This window comes from Taurulus bubalis (assembly GCF_910589615.1).
Source record: "Taurulus bubalis genome assembly, chromosome: 7".
Taxonomy (NCBI): Eukaryota; Metazoa; Chordata; class Actinopteri; order Perciformes; family Cottidae; genus Taurulus; species Taurulus bubalis.
The window spans coordinates 20,517,796-20,531,898 of NC_136595.1; positions in this window are offsets into that span (position 1 = coordinate 20,517,796).

Sequence of the window (14,103 nt, forward strand, 5' to 3'; positions counted from 1 at the left end):
TCTTTTTGTGTGGTACAAATGCATCTGCGTTGGCATATTTTCCACTGGCTCAGCAGAATTACCAATATCTCACTTGCGTCTCTGTGGACTGGTTTGACCTGCTAGAGGTGTTGGCAGTCCTAACACCCTGTGGAGAGAGGGCCTCTCCTCGTAGTACTGTGCAAGGTCTTTCTGCTCGCATGTGCTTCAGCGTGACTCGGAGCAGCCTCGATCCTGCTCTGCTCGGCAATCGACCCTTCTGCCGAGACATCTGGGAACATTTCCACTGTATCTTTTGGGACTTAAGAGTTTTCCAAGAGGATTAAGAGTTTTTCCAACTCCTTTGCCTTGACAACCTTCATCTCAAGGTTCTTCTCCCAGAGCAGTAAAAAGTTTTCCTCCTCTACAGGTCATGCCTGGGTTCTGTATAGGCTAGCCTACAATAAATCATATATATTTTACTCCATTAGAAAATACACAAAATCAAATAATAGATTTCTAAATTGCATGTCATTTTGGTTGGTAGACTACAAATCTGTTTGTGTGCTGGTATAAGTATTAAAATGCTGACCTCTCTGACCGTCACCATGTTCCAAGACCTTACACTGAATTCAGACATGATACCATAAAAAGTTATGAAAAATTAAAAACACACTAGAGTTTGTTTTATGCATCTGTATAGTGCACACTGGGGTAATCATATTAAATTTGTTATTTTGTTTCAGTCTTCTGGCTACGTTCTGGTCCCAGTTCACCACATCAACACAAACCCGCCATCTCTAAAGTCTACTTCACCTATAATTGAAGTAATTATTGGGACGCAGGAAGGTCAACAGAATGGCTTATTAGCTTTCACTCCAATTCCAAGACTTTCTGTCCAGCTGCCTTTTAATGTTATGCATGCAAAGCTAAATGTAGCATTAGTGGAGCCCTAGAGAGCAGGGTTTGACATTGATGACTTTGTTAAGGAGAACATATGTTTGAACAAAACACCCTCTCTATAAATATAGGCTGTATTCAATCCCCATGGCCTGAAGGCTGCCGGCAATGTATGTCTGCATGACATTATACAGAAAGAGAGCAAGGGAGGTGGAAAGGCACAGTGAGGGGAGAGAGGGCGAACATTTTCAGTGTTTTAACATTTCAGCTCAAGTGGAAAAATATTGCTTTTGTGGTACATATGACATTATTCGAAATTGAGCCAACACCCCAAAAGGCGACTTGTGACCTTCCTACAATAATACTCCAGGCAAAATAACTTTGATTGTCTCACAGGTTCTTGCAAGCATTGCAAGATTGGAAACAAATTGGAACATTTACCATGTTCCAATTAAAAGCCTCTTATTGACATAAAATGATTTGTGAAAAGGACTGTTGAGTGAGTACTACAGAGATTTTTAGGACTACAGGTGCAAATTAGCTGTTTAGGTAACCTTGGCACATTAACAAAGAAGTTTTCAAAATGTCAGCGTTTAAGGAGCTGTATTTAACATTCAGAGCATTAATACAGCTGCAAACAACCATTTGCTAAATATATGGTGCAGTAATGTCTACCCGAGTTGATAATAATAAGGCGTTGTTGTTATCTGAGCGTCTCTTTGCTTTGTAACATGTCTTTTAGTGCATGTTCGTGAATGTGAACGTGAACCCACTGGTTAGCTCACGGCTGCCGCTCTCACTGCTCTCATACAGCGATTACAGCTGATAACGATCGCGGTAACGTAGGGCCGGTTCTCTGGTTTCCTCTCAGGCAAACACAGTTAGCTCTGTCAGCACTTTTGCCATTGTTTGCATTGTTAGCAGCGTTAGTGTGAGCCGCCAGCTCGCCGTCGCCATGTTGAGAGCCGTTGAGAGGGAATAGGAACGCTCCCAGTTTTGCATCTTGCACCTTTTAATGTGCACTGTTGCCAATAAATACATTATTGACGAGCACAGAGATATGAAAAGGTGTCAGAGCTCTTTATGCAAAATCCGTCTGCAATCCGTACAGGCAATATGGATTATGCAATTGGAAACCATTATGATGAAGAGAAACATGGTTGACCCTCATTTATATTCTGTGGGATTGAGAAAGTCATGATACCTACTAGAGTAGATGATGTTTTAAAGAAACCACCCTTGACAGAAATGTTTTGCATTTACACACTCAACACTCTGACACCAAAAGGACTCAATGATGAATTCAGCCTAAAATGCTTTTGAGGTTAGGACTGTTTGTAGGGAAATCTACAGTCTACAATTGTGACCACCCAACGTTCACTGAATAATATAGGATCATTAGTAATACCAGCCTATAATTAACATTAATGAGATTTATCCTAATGTCCCCCTATTGCCATTTAGAGTATTGTCTTAATAGTGAACCAATGATGGCCAAAGTGTTTCGCAGAGCCTAATATTGTATGAAATGGGGTTTGGATCAGATTGAACTATATGCTTGTGATTGGCTCCATTAGGTAAAGTCATGGGGAAATAGGTTCTCAAATAATTGGATCCATCTCTCAGCTCTGTTAACTCTGCACTTGTGTATAATAGTAAACTGTACACTTTAGACACTCTCAAGAAGGCTCCATGCATAAGCTTATGTCTATTTTGATGTGAGCCAATTAAAGATGTGAAATGCTCTACAGTATTGTATCCTCCTTGATTTTGTAATCCGGGATGCGATTCCCGAACACATTTTTTATACCGATTATGCTCTTACAAAAGATTCGTCTGGACTGCACTCGTCTGGAGTATCTCCACCAATCAGCACCATGCTTTTCCCCCTCCTGTGTGATACTGTTGGTTTGTGAGTTGTGGGCAAATGAAGACCATTTCCAGTGTGAGCAGATGGTGAGCGTTGAAGTGACTGTTGACAGGTAGCCTATAGCTTGTTGTCAGAGCTGCCGTTATCACACACGCAGTGAGGCACACGCAAAAACACACACCTATGCACACACACTGCAGCAGCTTTGAGCCCTAATTGGTACCCAGAAGGGTTTGATGGAGAGAGTGAGAGATGAGTGGGAGAGAGAGAGAGAGAGAGAGAAAGAGACTAGTATGAAAGAGGAAAGGAACATTAAAAAAAGCAGACCAGCTGGTCAACTATCTACCTCCACAGCACTGTAGGAAAGAATTAACATTTCATTTTATTTAATGAAAATTGATAAAATAAAATAAATGACGCAAACAAACATGTGGATTTCTCTGTGAAGTATTAGTTTTTGCCCCTGAGATATTAGGACACCAAAGACGAAAGCCTTCGCGTTGAAGACAGCTGTGACGGAATCAGTCGGTTAGTCTGTCGAAACTTCTTTTGGAAATGTCTTCTTCAAAGCGATAACTCACAAATGTACTTGTTAATTTAATTTTGTGACATCTTTGGTGATAAATAGATATTTCCATGGTGTTGCTGCCATGTGTTCCTGTGAAAGTGCTTTTCAGTGCCTTTCTTTACCCCTTATAGTTCTCCAAGGGTCGCTTTCTTCCCCCTTTCTTTTTGATTGCATTTGCTGCTCAAGCTAACTATCCACTTGTCTTAAAGTCAAGTCAGTCGTGCTGCTGCTAGAAACAGAGAAATGCACTATGGAGGCTGAGGTGTTTCCAGGAAAAGGCGCTGGACATGTCAGCTATATGCTTGCATCTGCACAGATGGGGTCAGCCATGTCCCAGTTCCAAACATACTAGCTGAATAGAGCTTGTATTTCTGTATATACTATATTGTGATAGTATACTGCTTTGGTAGTTATTATAAAAAGTCAACACACTTCAGCAACTGACAGTGTTTCTTACTAGCAATCAATCTTCAGTAGTGGTCTCTGTCCGTGTTTTCACAAAACTGGGACAGGCACTGCCCCCCAAAAAATATTCCCCGACTCAGGTATAGCAGGTGACCTTTGAACCAAGAGAATTCCTCTCAATATCAGCCTTGTAAAAAGTTCCTCTACAACAGAACTTATTCGGATGGTGTGCAGGTGAATTCCCTTAAACATAATACCAGCAAAGTAAAGTCCAAGATGGCTCATACTTATTTTCTCGCTCAGCAACTGTAAAGCTGAATGCTCAGTGACATTGCTTTCAATGGTGCTGGAAGCTATCTTGCAACAATTCTGATCCTTCATCAGTATTTTTGCAAGGTAGCTCCAGACTGTCCACAGCATAACAATAGCTGAGATTCATGTGATAAGTTGCTGTTGCCTGCTAAATAATTTTAACATGGCAGGGAGAGTGAGGTGCCCACATTGTATGCAGTAATAGATAATGGTTTTCCATTTGGCTTAGAGTTGGCAAAAAAAATCATCTTAATTCAAGGTCCATACACTAGCTTTTTCCGGAGCCGGGACTAACTAAGAAAAGAAATGGCTCCGGAATAAACTAGTGACTTTTTTCTGTCAAACTATTGTTTCCAAGGTCAAGAGTGAACTTTCATGCTCATCCCTGGTACATTTTCAGCCTTTCAGAAAGGCAATAAAAGAAACACTCTACGAGAAAACCAATTGCTAGTTGGACAGATGATAGGAGGCAGGACAACAGAGCTGGATGATTCACAGTCTACACCCAACAATGTGAAAATTCCTCTGAAAGGCAACCGACAATTGCACTCAACAGGAATAAATCGGAACCCGTTGTACAGCAGAGGATGGGGTATTACTCTGATTTAAAAGGTACATGTGGCTACTGTACTTAGTAGGTTGTACAGGTACAACATTTAGTGAATAATATATATAATGTAATATACACAATCATACAAGTCATGTAACCTTTAATCACATACAGTAAGTGGGTGACCAGCTAGTTTGTAGTAGCAGATTCAAAAAACAAAAAACAAAACAAGCATAGCCGGACAAAACTGAAGGAGAAATGCATACAACAATCCTAGGCAGACAAACTAAACATATAGCATCGGAGACGGACCCAGATATCCCGAAATAGGGAATGTTAGACTAATATCATTAAAGCTGGACTGAGAAGGGCAAACAAAGTTTCTCAACATGTGCTTGACTCATCAGCAACAGCAGCATGAGGTGTTAGCGGCAGGTTGACCTCTGCTTCGGAGTTTACAGCTCAGAATGACTCCTCTGACAAGCACTAACATCTCCACAGCTGACGGTTCTTCGTTTTCTGCTGACCCAGCCTCACAGGTTTTTGGGCATGCTGGAAAGAGCTATTTTCCTTCGACCCCTGCCAGTTTGCCCTTTGTTGGACTTTAACATAGTTTTTTTTAGTAAACTTAGTACGAGTGCATAGAGAAAATGACCAGCATGAAGCGTTTTGCAGAAATGTGTGTGTATGTGTGTGTGTGATGAGAGCTTCACATTCCAAGCAGTGGTCGCAGGCCAAATGGCGCATGGAGAAGCTTCATCTGTGCAAGTGGCCACTGGGGGCAGTGTTAAGTGTCCTGGAGGGTCTCCAAGGTCATTACACGCGCATGCACACACACGCACACACACACACATTCAGAAATGAATTTCTGGAGTGTCCTGGAGCGGCTGTGGGGTCGTTACACTACTAATGGGGCCATATGGTCACAAAACAAACAAACTGTTCCTCCTCTCTGGCTGTAATAAGGTCATGGAGATGCTGATCTCGCTCAGATGGAGAAACCAGCAAAGGAGAATAATGTGCCAGAGGATGTGGGCTGAACTTGCAGGGAGAGAGGTCAATAACCTGGAGCATCTCCAGATTTAGTTATCGTGCATTATGATGTGTTTCTGGTCATGTACAGTATGTGGTATTTTCACTGACAGTACTTTTGCCTAAGGTTTAGCAATCTATGGAAATAATGCAAATCTTTCTGCATCAGGAAAATGTAGCTCCCCTCTTGTTAGCAAGTTAGTTAATAGAAGGACACATTCTGCATAAAATGACTTGCACTGAAAAGAGACTACAGCTGTGTCAATCCGTACAATAACTTGATTAAAGTATGTCGTGTTCACATCGGAAAAGTGACCAAAGTCTGTATGCTTATGTGTAGGGCACAGAATTATGTGCGACACCCCTGCGCACTCTGTGGGCCCTTCCCTCTCTCCTGGCATGCACGCACAATTTTTATCAAGTTTTACAGGATTATCATAGCCTCGTATCCTGCTTATAATATATCCTATTGATCTTGATTAAGATCTCCCCCCCCCCTTTTTGATTTGCTTGGAAGATCAAATTGTTTGTATTATTTTTGTTATATAAAAGATCTGACCAGAATGCACCAGGAACAGTAACATATTGAAAAAATGTATAATGAAATATATATCTTTTTAAATTAAAATCCCTGGTTTGAATATGCCAAAGATTAACCTGCCTACTCGGAAGCCCATTTCTAACATGATTTAACAAGCTAAAAGGGGAAAATAGGACCATAGGTTATATTTTAATTTGACTCCACTTGCCTCATTGTTCACCATTCTCTTATAATTAGAATGATTCTCCTTCTCAATTTTTGGCTTACTACTTTTAGCCATCTAATAATTATATTGAATCATACACATACCTTTTCAAACTGGGCTCAGTTATTAAGATAGCACCATACCTTGATATCTCAATAAATCCATTGATTCCAAAAGATGTCATGCTATACCGTTTAACAGGATAAAAATCGATCCAAAGTTGAACCCGTCTTTACCCCGAGGTATGCAACGCCTCAATTTCAAACAATTGCTTCTGTAATAACTTCTAGTAGAAGAAAAATGTTTTTCTGATTTTCCTTTCTTGAAGAAAGACATGACTAGTGTACGTTGTTGGTGCCCGAGGCAGCATCAGCCGCCGCCTTTTAGAGACGTTTAGTGCAGAGGGGCGGACTAAACCATTTTGTGCCTTTTCTAAGGATTGAGGGGACCTCAGAGTCTGGTGGAACAACAAGTCATCTTAACAATGATCGGTTGCACTCCCGCCTCCTTACAAATCAAACCGTAGTAAGAGAATAGTGTATTTATTCACGATCATATTGCTGTCCTCACAACATAATGTAACCACATCCAGCGTCCTTTGTCCCTGCTGGCTCACCCACCTGCTCAGGGTGACACACTTTGAGGACTTGATGGATCAGCTTACACACAAAAGGTCAACGAGGAAACGACTGTAATTCTGTGCTGTGATTGTATGTTTGCTCATTTGCATTCCGTTTGAACAGCTGGTGATGCTTATTATGAACATAATTTCTATCATGCATTCATCTCCTCTATGTGATAGTCTTTTCACATCTGCAGTTTATATCGTCACACCTTGGTGGGTATGATTGCTCTTTAACAGTCTGTCACATGGATTGAGATGCTGAGTGGAGTGCCGCTGTTCAAGGTACTGAAGTAGTGGTGGTTCATTTATTTATCCTTTAAAAAAAAATAATGTTTTGTGTACGTGTATGTTGCCTATAATGTGAAATCTGTCAAAAGCGTTTTTGGAGTTCGACCCATTCTAGGAATTAAAAGTGAGGCTATGTTGGCCTTGACTGCATCAACTTGAATCATTCTGTTTTTAGTGCAAGTGCCACAACTTTATGGAGGTGCAGTACTACTTTTAAAAGCAGCTGTGGGCCAGCTCATAAACAGATAAGCGTTAAGGTGCGTTAAGGCGCTTAAGGGAGTCTTCAAGGGGCCTTTGGTCGGTTGTGAACGGCTCGGTGAAGTTGAGGTCAATATCCTAAAATCTTGCGTTAAATTCTCAAGACAGCAGCTGCAGGGTTTCCCAGATTTTATCTATTTTTTTCTTTAAACGTGAGATTAATATATGACTTTTGCCTATTCGATTTCACATGTTAAAAGCACCTTCTGTCATACAAATTCTGGATAATGTGAAGATCTGTGTTGCCAACTGTTTCTACATTTGTCTACATGTGAAGATACTCTTTACCATGTGTGGGAATAATGTCCTTAAATATTCAATGATGCAGGACAACCGACAATTTCATACTTCTTCCTTCATGACGGCACAGACGGCTGCTTCAGTTTTGTGACAGTAAATCACCTGTGTGCTTCAGGAGAGAGTGAAGGAGTGCTCGTAAGATGAGCATCCAAAGTAAATGACAAAATATAAGTGAACAGAATAAGCATCTGAATGAATGATTCATGAGACTGCATCAAACTCTATTACTTATTGTAGGAGGAAGATGTGAGAGATTAAAATGTGAATGTGATACTGGTGAAAATGTTCTCCCTCTCCCGAAGGAAAAGAAATATGGAGTCACTGTAACATATTGAAGTTTTAAGGCTAGTTCACAAACTTCAGAAGAGAATCTGACAGATGTGAAGTAAGTTATTGTTTCTTACTCAAACATTTGTATTAGTGTGATGTTCAAAACAATAGTAAAAGTAAAGATATTTCTGAAGACATACATTTTATCTTCCATCTCAAGCTATACAACTTTCTGCTGGTTAGCTATCCATCATTTCTTGCTAGAGACTGCTTCATTACATTTTCACTTTCTCCTGCGGATTACCCAGATTGTTAATACATATGAATTGTTGCAGATTTATTTGGAGTCAATGAGGCATGAGCAGACGTCTGGATATGGACATGACACGCCTGACCACTTGGTGGGGTTGTAAGTCCAGCTATTGTCTGGCAGGTGAAAGGGCAATATCGGTATTTTTGGCTAAGCCTATATGCCACTAAAGTGCAAATATGAAACTTGATATTACCACACAGTCTCTGTCCTCCAGCGGCGGGCCACAGCTGAATTGTTTCGTCACAGTAAATCCCCAGACATGAAAGCCAGATGACATCAGATCATGTATATTTGGCTCCTGCATCAAAGAAACAGTGACGTCCTCTCAGGAATAATTATTTAACAGTGCTTGAAACCATCTGTTTCTCCAAAACAAGGTGGGATCGTCCAAAAAGGACACACGGATACATTTAATATCACAGTAATGGAGATTAGCGGTGATTAATGTGCGGTGACGATAGATATTCATGTCAGTATTTCTCTATTCATATTCATATTTTGTGCTGTCCCAGACCAGAAACAACAGAATGACTAATCATAATAATGTCATAGGCAGACTTTAATAGATGCATTAGGATTGATATACCCCCGGGGTGAATGGGCTCCTGCTCATAAAGCAAAATCCATCTGCACTGGCAATTAAATCAGATGGCAATAGTGGTCCATTTAAGAGATTTAGATAATACAGGCAAAAAGAAAATGGTCAAATACATGGTAATTGCAACACATTTAAGAGTTTGAGCAAGAATACGTTAAAGAGATTATCAAAGCGATGTCTGGAGCAGGAGTGGGATAGAACCCTGCAACTATTACCACATTTCATCCATTTTAATTAGATGGACTTTGAGATGAGCAAGGAGGATTGACCCTGTCCAAGATGTACAATGTATATATATATATATATATATATATATATATATATATATATATATATATATATATATATATATATATATATATATATATATATATATTTATATATATATATATGTATATATTTTCAAAATTAAAAGAGAAAAACCAACAATGTGTTAGCCCATCTGTTAATACTTCTATTTATTTTTACTTCTGGCTCTCAGCCCCAAACCTATTTGTTCCTACTGAAGTTGTGTATCTTTAAAAACAGGTCACAAATACTATACATATACTATACACTAAAACAGGGTTAAGTAGTTTCCTGGAAAAGGCTTTCCAACATTAGTCGAACAGGAGTAAGATGTGCATCGGTTGAGACCTATTTTGATTTTGTTCATTTTGTTCATTGTTATGAAGGAGCGTCCATTGCAACATTGTGGCTCACCAATGTGTTTTATTGGACAACATTGGAGGTGTATTGCCCGGAGGAAATTACTTTATTGTTGTTTTTGGTCCGTTCATGGGATGGATTGACAATGAGAAAAGTATAGAATATCGCCCGCCTTATCCTTTTAGTGAGAGAAAAGTCGAGTCTCCAAGCTTGTGCTCGTATTGTAGAAAAATGTGTTAGATAAGGTGTTCAACATGCAAAATGTTTTTGTTTTAAAAGGTTTTATCAAATTGTTTGGCCAAAATCTCACCAAGCTTGGAAGTACAGAGACCATCACACACACAAATAAAAGGTAAACTCTGTCCCCATAGGGCCTGGAAAAACGATGTGTCCCATCCCGGCCCAAAGAGGACGCTAGTTGCTAGCTCAGAGTGTGTGTGCGCATGAGACAAAGAGATGGATAGACATATGGAAAGAATCGGATGCATGTATTTCCATGTTTATGTTGAATTGCAGTATTACTGGTATGTGTGTGTGTGTGCGCGTGTGTGTGTGAGTGAGTGAGAGCTCCAGCTGCTGTTTCACGGCAGATTAAAGCCTCCTGTGGTCAATTTGCTCTCCCTAATGTCAGGTCCCCTCCAAAGACTGGAATCACTCGTAGCCTAGCAACCGTGGCCACAGCTAAGGGAAGCGCAGCCATGCATGCAAAATTCCACCTGCTTAGGTGTGTGTGTGTGTGTGTGGGGCGGGGGGGCTTCTATTCAGTGATGTGTGTGTATCGCCTTTTTAAACCATGAAGATGTTTTTAGTAAGTCTGATAGTTTAATGGTCATATTCGACCAATCATCTTTGTCTTCCTGCTTTTAAGTGCCGCAAAGCCCCATGTCCCCTTCTCATGTTATTTGGACTCCACTCACTCCCTAATTCCTACGATGTCCACATCCAGCAAGCTCTCAAAGGGCTTGGTGCTTTGTAATTCGGGGGCGGCAGATGATCTCTGGCCCCCATGCCTTGGATCTGTGCTCTTTAGCACAGAGTATGTACGTTCGCCTGATTTATAGATTGGACTGCTGGATAGCTCGAGGCAGAAATGTTGATACATATTCCCGGGATAGCACGGTGAATCGGGAAAGAGAGAGAGAGAGATGGCGAGGAAGCAGGGAAGTGAGGGATTCAGTATCACAAGCACAAACCAGCTGGTCACCCACTTAAATATAAAGCAGATGGGTTATCTTATTTCAAGCAGGATTTGCACCAACACTGAAGACATTTCACTAAATATCTTGTTTATCATTACGAAACACAGGAAAAGAGAACAAAACTAACTAAGCAGGTATAAAACAACAAAAGCAGACCAGTGTACATACATGCAAATTACCCAATTTCTATAGATTTTTCGTTAAAGAGAGTTTTGTTTGACACATATTTGTTTGTATTTTATTTCTCCAAGTAAGATACTTTGGTATGTATACCAAAGTATCAAGTGTCATATCAGTATAAAACTAAACAAAATCCAACGATATCTGACCCTAGTGGGGGAGAGATTGAAACAACCAACTATAAAAGCAGATACACGTCCACAATGTGTGCGCCTCGCTGCTTACATGCGTGAGAAGAAAAAGCAGGAAGAGAGATAGGGAGCGAATGAGAGCTGCAGGCAGAGAGACATGAGCCAGCAGCAGCACTAGATTACATTAGCAAGGCATGAGGCAGCGAGAAGGTCAGTGAATCAGATACCGGTTCAATATGGCAACACAACTCGGAGGGCAGGAGCTGAGCTGGTCTGAAATCCAAGCGGATTGCTGAGGAAGCCTCGTCTTTGCGAATCTGTTTAAGGAATTTGACCATGCTGCGAGCAGACAGAAGAGCTGACTCCTGGAAATGGCAGCACGTCCATTTCATCTGCGAGGGAGGAGGAACTTTGTTGCTGAGTAGATGTGTATTCACACATTTTTACATTAAACAAATGCATCCTGCCTCTTTCTACAGTGCGTATAGTAATGTTTCCAACATTTTGCTGATGTTGTAAGATGCTTAAAGCTTTTATGAAAAAACAATGAGTACCTCAAATTTGATAGATTACAACATCAAAGCAAAAATGATTCCTACAGTAAATCCTGCAAATTTCTGCTGCACTATAATTTGTAAAAATCAATTACCACTACATCTACCCAAGAGCCGTACTGTGAATGAATCTAAATTTTGAGTGGCTATTAAGTCTCTCATAGATCATATTGACTTAGATATGGTCCCTCTAACTTTTAATGGCCCGTACTTACAGTCGATGAGTAGTTCAGCACTCTTAGCCCATTATACTGTTAGTGGACACACAGTGCAATCAGGAGGGTCAAAGATTTGAGTGTGCTCCATTAGTGAAGTGCACTACTCGGTTGGATTCTAATTGACCTGCTGTAAAAGGAGTGGACAAGCTAAACCTCTCCCAGTGAAAAGTTATCACCACTAACTGTCAAATCGAACAGTGTTGGAAGCCCATACTACATCTATGGTCATCTTTACTCACAGATGTCCAAATCACTCATAAACAAATACATTTATTTTATTTGAATATAAGAATAGATCAAATTAAATGTCAAATATGTTTGCTGGGTTCACAGTGACATACAAATGATATACAATAACAAAGATACTAATGTAAAACTATTATATAATAATAAATATGAACATAAACCATAAAAATGACTCGAAGGACTCGAAAGTGACTCGAGAGAGCTCCCCAAGTTATGAAAATATAAATCTTTATATCCCTAGCTTGATGCCACACATGATTGGCGCACCTTTCTGGAAAGCTTACGACCGACGGAATCCGCCAATTGCGCCCAAACCACTGTCAGACAAAGCCTCAGCAAAATATCAACCACATTGCATTTTTTTCCAGCCAAAAAACTGAAATATGACTTACTTATGGATTAAACGATGCATCTGCTTGAGCAGAGCCCCAGAGGAGTCCAAGGTCCAGGAAGAAAGTTAGGGCATTTTTGCTTTCAGCAGACCTAAACTTAGTTACTAAAAATATTGAACTTCACTTAATCAAAGTCAAATTTTGCAGAGATACTGTTAACACATAGTGCTATAATTAAAAAGAGGGAATACATCCTGGAAGTTTTTTTTTCTGTTTTATTTCCTGTGTTCCATCATCAACCAATAAACCAGTAACACATATACTGCTATATGAACCTCTTAACTGGTCTCACAAGTGTTGTATTCTGTAGTCTGTATATTATACCTTTTGAAATTATTCAAATAGCCCTCATGGTTGAGGAGATATTCTGTATTTAGTATGGGTATGCAAACCATTCAGAATCTTTGAGAAAAAATCCTGGGGTTTTGCTGGGACTAAATGAGTTTTAATGTTGAAACGACGGAACAAAGTTTAAAGTGCGATTTGAAATACCATTCTCTATTAAAGATATCTGATGAATCTCAAAGATTTGACAAGGGCCGTTTTTGTTATTTGGTGATCAGCTCCATGCATGACTCTGCAGATTAGTGTCTGGACCTTTAAATCTCTTGGGGTGTTGACGCTCATCAAACTATTCACAGAGCCCCATGCCCTTCAGAGTGGAGCACTGTGACCACTCCAATCGGTTTTGAATTTAGTCACATCTTCTTTGTCCTTTAAGCAGAGCTGTGGACCTAAACTACGGTAGCAAAATGCTCCTCATTGCGCAGAAGGCCTCGGTCTGCGTTGTCGGACCACTTCAATTGAACATTGATGTGTTGTAGCGTAGATTTTCCCTTCCAACTATTAAAAGGTAGGAGTTGGGCACCAGACAGGAGAATAATGTAACTTCTAGCCTTTCATTTTAAGAGGATGCTACCTAGAAACAGTTGGAGGATAGCCTGTTAATGACCCCGATACAAAAATACACAAATCAAATGCATTTTCATCCACTTCTTTACTGCCGTGTCTTTATCAAATATAAATGTTTAAATTACTCAATACGGTCTTACGCACAATGTCTATCAACGAAAGATAAACACAAATACAGAGTCCGGATATGGCAATCAACTGTTCTTAATTAAAGTAATTCAATGATGACTCCAGAGAAATGCTAATGAAGTGTGGTGGGTCAGAGGGGGGTGTGAATGTGTTGGGAAGGGAGGGGCTTGTAAGACCAGTTCAATTCAATGTTTGAAGGTCTGATGATAGGCACTTAATTTAAGTCCAGTTCAGTTTATGGAGTGAGTGTGTGGTTTGGGGAAAAGAAAGGACAAGCCTGGAAAGTTGCAGATGAAGGAACTTATCTTGATGGCCCAACGAAGGAAAGGAGGTCTGCAGTGGCATCCAAGCAGGGTCAGGCCTGCTTCTCCTGACAAGGTCTGCTCTCGGGATCCGCACTCCTCACTCTCTTGTGATGTTAATGCATCAGTCGCTTCTTTTCTTAGTTGCTAAAGTTGTGATATACTTCACTGTTTTAGTGTTCGAGCTTTAGGTGTCCAG